Source organism: Adiantum capillus-veneris, chromosome 11 (assembly GCF_014529385.1).
Source record: "Adiantum capillus-veneris isolate H3 chromosome 11, ASM1452938v2, whole genome shotgun sequence".
In the NCBI taxonomy this organism is placed as follows: Eukaryota; Viridiplantae; Streptophyta; class Polypodiopsida; order Polypodiales; family Pteridaceae; genus Adiantum; species Adiantum capillus-veneris.
The window spans coordinates 43,238,638-43,245,100 of NC_140941.1; positions in this window are offsets into that span (position 1 = coordinate 43,238,638).

The window sequence follows — 6,463 nt, forward strand, 5'->3', positions numbered from 1 at the left end:
CAAAAAGGAGCAGAAAGATTCCTAGGCCTTGAAGAGTTGAATGATCATTTTTGTGGTCCTCAACGAGATAGACCAAGGTAAGAGTTTGACCCTATGTTTGATGTGCACCAAGGTGAATTTGTTATGTTCTATACAGTTTAAATTTCAATGGCTTTATCAGACATTGATAACGATCCTACATCACCAAACTACAAAAAAAAAGTTCATTTAATACTAGGCGCCTTGTGCAAGAAAGAGTGGGATGACGGACACTCAAGCTTACACTAATTGCTGGAAGGGTTTTGGGGCAATCAACTGCAAGGACTCACAAGTGTTGGAAACGGTAGATGCAATTATTTGGTCATGGAGACCCAACAAAGAAGGGCCATTTTCTAGAATTAAGATTCTAAAAAGGCATGCTCTAAAAGCTAAATCAAGTCTTGCTTGTGCACATCAACCGCGCTTGGATCAAAATTTGGATATGGCATCAAATTTGGAGTAGATTATGCGGAGCTTCTATATGACTATATCTATCAACCTTTTTTTCTTTTATTTAATTAAGAGTGTTTCTTCAAATCATGCTTTGTTCATCCTCTTTACTTTTGGTGTTATTAACACCACAATCCAGTAAGATTTTTACTCTATCTTATCAACAAGTTTGTCTCCTTTTTTTCCACTTTAAGTTGGAAATTCCCAAATTACATGAATTTGGTCAATTTGGAGATTCCCATATTGCATGATTTTTACCAAAGTACCTAATATGGTCTTTCTTCTTCCTCTTCCCTACCCTCATTCCTCACTAGCTCTCTCCACTTTCGAAGGTGTTTGAGGCCTTGGGACTAAGGCTTGGGATAGTTAATGCTTTTTGCAAAGTTTATGTTATGCTCCTGCGATGCATGAAGCTTTTCATATTCATTGCATCACCTAGGTTACAACGAACACAAATATTGTATTGTACCAAGTCTCTCTTGATGGGAGAACCTATAATAAAAATGCCTTTTGGAGGGGGGACCAGCTCTAACTTAATCTGATCCTCAACTATTGTCATGTGCTGTAATACTCTCTCTTGCAAAAGTATTGTTCATGCCAAGTTTATCAAGTACTATGTTTATGTTGGTACCATCAATTAAGTTCACCCTCTATGTTCTCAAAGTAATCTCACAAAAATGCTCACTGTAATTCTTTTAACTCCTCTATTCCCAAAGTTCATAGGCCATTTTCATTACATTGGTATCAGAGCATTTGGTTTCTCTTTTATTGCTTAAGAAGAGAGGTCCTTAAGTAGACTATTAAGGATTGAGTTTGTTAATTATATTAAGGTAAGTGGGACTGGGATCTATTTGTTGAGCCCACTATGTGGGATATTGTGCACACCTTGGGAGCTTTGGTCTTAATAATCATGGTCTTTTTAGAGTTGCCTACTGCTTTACCATTATTGAGCCATAAAAAGTCCAAAAGGAGCTAGCCCTCGGCAGTTTTGCAATATTAGACCCACTCCACTACTTTCTATAATTAACCAATTCGAGCCGTGGGTGAAGATACTTAAGTGCTGATTTTCAAAGGCTAAGAGGAGTAGAAACTAAGGTGTTGAATTGCCAAAGAATACAGTAAGTAATCACATAAGTATAATTAGTATGTCTGACAATAACCAAAGACTAGAATGAACATTGATAACTTTGATTTTGCACATGAAGGTGCTAATGATGATGCCCTCATGTTTGTCAATTATCTTGTTACTAGGTTGCAGCAAGGTATGGGCAACCCTACTTTGCAAGCCGAAGTTACTACACAGCTTCGTGCTTATGGGATTTCCCTTTCTCTCTAAGAGGAGAGAGAGCTTAGGAGGCCTCTTGATGAGACGTCCAAAAGAAGACTCTCTCCCATACGAGAGGAGGAATCCAAAGAACAAGAAAGTAATGAATCCCTAAGTTCCTCTGAAGATGTGGAATTGACCTTGGCTCTACTCACAACTTCATATCAACGGAGTTGGCCACCAAGTTGGACATTCAAGCTTTTGAGATGGGAGATACTGTAACTGCTAACACAACTTTCAAGGGATAGCAAGCCTCCGTTACTCCCTTGATTGTGAAGTTGATGCTTCATGTCCAAAGCTATGTCGACAAGGCTATCATCAAATAAGGATAGTAAATGAAGATATCCTAAAGACCGCATTTTGTACAACGTTTGCTCTTTATGAATATCTAGTCATGCCTTCTGGCTTGACCAATGCACCAGCCACATGTGATCATTTGATGGAGAAAATATTTAGACCCTACCACAAGTTTACTAGAGTGTTCTTTGATGATATCATCATCTACTCCAAGTCCTTGGAAAAACACAAGCAACATCTCCAAGTGATTTTTTAAGCAGTGAGGGACAACAAGCTTTTTCTCAACCAAAAGAAAAGAAAATTTTTCCTTCAAGAGATTCAATACTTAAGTCATACTGTCTCTCAAGATGGTATCTGTATGGATCCATCAAAGTTATATGTAATAAAAGCGTGGCCTAATCCAAGGAACCTACATGAGGAGCTAAGAAATTTTGTTGGTATGTGTGCATACTATAGACGCTTCATAGCAAAATTTTCTCAAATAGCGAGACCATTACATGACTTAACAAAGAAGAATGTTAAGTATTCATGGACTGCTAAGGAGCAAAATTCTTTTGACAAGCTCAAAGAGAAGCTTACCTCTCAACCAGTCCTCATGATTCCGGATCTCTCAAAGCCATTTGAAGTCCAATGTGATGCTTGTGGTGATTCCCTTGGAGCAGTCTTGCTTCAAGAAGGACATGCCATAGCATGTGAGAGCCGAAGGCTGGATACAGATGAACGGATCTTGGTCATTTATTAGAAAGAGCGTTTAGCTCTTCTACATGCCCTAGACACATGGAAGCACTATTTATTGGGGACTCCATTCATTTTACGAATATACCACCAAAATCTCAAGTACTTCATGATGCAAACCAAGCTTTCCGACAAACAAATGAGGTGGCAAAATTTTCTTTCGCAATGTTATTTTCACATTGCTAGTAAGCACAATTAAGTGGCCGATGCACTTTCACGACGACCAAAAGTTAATGCGATGTCTATAGCAACTCACAATGATATATTTCGTATGATAAATGAGTATGCTGCTGACCTTGATTTTAAAGATCTAATGTCAACCCTTGCTTTCGAGAAGAAGGAGGAACCATTCACCTTGCAGGATGGTTATCTTATCCATGGCAATAGGCTATGTGTTACCCACTCCCTTCATGAGAAAGTCATGTATGAATTCCATGCTCCTCCCTATGAGGGGCATAGCGGCATTTAACCTATTCTTCGAGGCATTAGGAGAAATATGGACCTTGCATGGGCCTTGTAAGGAATCCTAATTTTTAGGGATTAAGGCTAATGTTGTGTGGGGTTAAGGGGACAAGGGCATTGAAGAAGGTAGTTTTGAGTAGACTTTTCTAGCCTTTTTTTTGGACAAATGTAGGATGTGGACCTAAGGGGTTACTTTCTCAGCTTTTTTAAAGTGAAGGAAGTATAAGGGTATGACCATCACAGCAAAAACATGGGTCACTAAGAGTCAAAATTTGAATTTTAAAAAAAAACTCATTTTTACTTAAAATTCCCTCCCAACATATATACATATCCAAAAATCATCTTTTGACCCTTTTTTTTACCCACAAGCCTCGAAAGTCCATTTTTCAAGAAACTTTTCCCCCAAAAAGTAAAAAACACTTTGTTCTCTCCTCCTCCCTCCTCTCTCCCTCTCCTCTCCCTCTCCTCTCCCTCCATGTCCCTACCTTCCTCCTCCTCCCCAATCTCTCCCTCCCCCATTCTCTCCTCCCATCTTCCTCCCTCTCCCTCCCCTCCCCCTCTATCTTTTCATCCTTTGCTTCCTCACGCAACAGCTGCCATGGTGCTCACAGACATCACAAATTGTTTGCTTCCACCACCGCATACTCCGTACACCAAAAGCATACATATTCGCTTACCCACGGAGTTTTCACCGAAGGCCGCATGTAAGGGCGATCAAAGGTCATCACAGGAACGTCGCACCGCTAGTGAGACGAATGTTGACATTTGTGTGGACGGCCATTTGTACCCTTACAATCCTATAAGCCACTTGCATCCATCCTTTGATTCTCTATTGACATTTCTTCAATATCTTGGCAGGGGAGAAGCAGGCTTGTTAGGCTATTGCAAGCGGTTGTGTATGGGTGCAGGTGCTTCTTTGCATATGTGGATGCATTAATGTCAAGCTCTTCACCTCAAGACGGCATCATTACAAGAGATTATTGCCTCTTCGGAGAGGGTGGTTGAAACTCTTCAACAACAAATGTAGGAAAAGGATTCCCACATTAAGAAGCTTGCCAACACCATCACATACTTGAAAGAAACACCCCTTGGTGCAAGGGAACGCAAACGCACATATTCATCCTTTGAAACTCTTTGCACATTTGGGTGGAGCATACAAATGTCGAGTGACAGCCACAAGGTGATTTGGTCTTTACTTGCATGATGCATTCTTATTTCACACTATTTTCTAACATTTATTTTTATTGGTTGCTAGAAACTTCATCCAGGAGGCATGCGGTGAAACAAGCCAGGATGATCGAGTCAACCTTCTCACTAGTCATCTCAATACCCAGGATGTGATTTCTATCCTACAATCACCTGGAAGTAAGCACATTAACGATGCAGTCACCAAGGACCTTATGCGTAAATTGAGAAATGTGGTTAGTGATGATGTGCAACAAGCTTGTGATGAGGCTGGAATTAGCACCAAAGCCTATCAGGCTATTTTCAAACTCCTAAAGGATGCCCTCAAAGAGCATGGCATTGTGAAAAACCTATTTCCCGTTCCACACAAGGTCAACCTCTCAAAGAAGTCCACACACAAAGATATGTTCTCCTGCATTGGGACATACCTACACATTGAGGGCACAATGCCAACTTCCCTTTATGCTTCGTGCACAACAAAGGCAAGGGGAAAAGGTAAGAAGCACTCCATAAGACCTTCGGAGAAGGGCTTCCCTTGCACAATGTGGAAAAAAAAATTCGTGGACCTTAGAAGGCTTTAACAAGCCATGTTTAGATTTTACGAGTTACCTGAAGAAGGGGACACACTATACTTTTGTCTTTTGGTTGTATTCTTATCATAGACTTTGAAGTATAAGGTCTTGGCACTATTTATTTTGTAGTGCTTGGCATAAAGGTCGCTTTTATGTTGAAACTCGATGAGTGTCAAATAGTGAAACGTCGAAGGTTAGAGAGGCTAAGTGTCACTCTAATGAATGAGGCCCTTTTGCAAACCAAGCGAAGGGATTCAGTCGAGCCATCTCCCATCCCGTCTTTTAGTGTGCAATCAGAGAAAGACATTTGGTGGTTGGGTGCTATTCAGGTGCCCAAAGAGACCGATTGAGTACTTTCATAGATTTCTGAGAGAACTTCATGGATCACAGAAGTAATACACTCCCAAATTGTAGGTGAGAAGTTGGAGGTTGAGGGTTTTGGTAGCTATAATATGGAGTGCAAAGTGTTTGCTTGACTCCAAACAAGAGGCTTCTTCTCTCATGCCTTGTCCATTTTGCACTCGAGTGTACAAACCTAACGGAAAAAAATCAGACAAGAGCACTGCAAAGGTCGGTTCCATGCTTCCATGGCAAGGGCATGGAGAACAAGGGTTGGATTGTCGTGATGTCGAAGATGAAGGTAGAGAATGGGAAGCGTCTATTCTGAGATGTCCCATGCTCAATGCCCCAGACCGTGCTCAAAAGAACCATGCTTGGAATCCAATCTTTCCATTTCCTCTATCCAATGTACATTTTTGTACATTACACGCATTCATGCGCAATTTTAATAGGCTATTGAAGCTCCACATTGACTATGCTTTCAAAGTGAAACCATTGGAAAAGTCCCCGGAAGCGATCAAAAGAGTGAAGACACTCTGTCATAAAATCTAATATCTAACCAACCCAAATGATTTTTCTCATATTAAACTGATCACTTAATGTGGGAGAATAAACGGGAACAAGGGTTAAGATACTGATATGCTTATAGATCTATTTCAATACGGGGCCAATGGTAAAGGGACCCAAATGAGAAATGGACTATCAAAGAGCAAGGCTAACCAACGGAGCAAAAGACCTTAGGGTTGGCTTCATTAAAGCCTTCAAAGGTAAGTGTTAAAAGCCTTAGGATATAGTCTTTAATTTTTAAACTTTAGGCAATTAAAGTCCAAGCAGGCAAGGGGGCAGCTTGCTTAAGCAAGGGCTGTGCTTAAGCAAGGGGTCTGCATGCTTACCAAGCTCAAAGATCTTGCTACAAAGAAGGGGGTGAGCCCTACAAAGGAGGGATATGATTAGTATGTATGCACCTCACCAAGGGCCCATACTCTCATGAGAGGAAAGGAGCCACATGTCAGGTGTAGAGGCACATTGCTCAAGCAGGCAAGGGTTGTGCTTAAGCAAGGGGGGTGCTAGCTTAACCTCA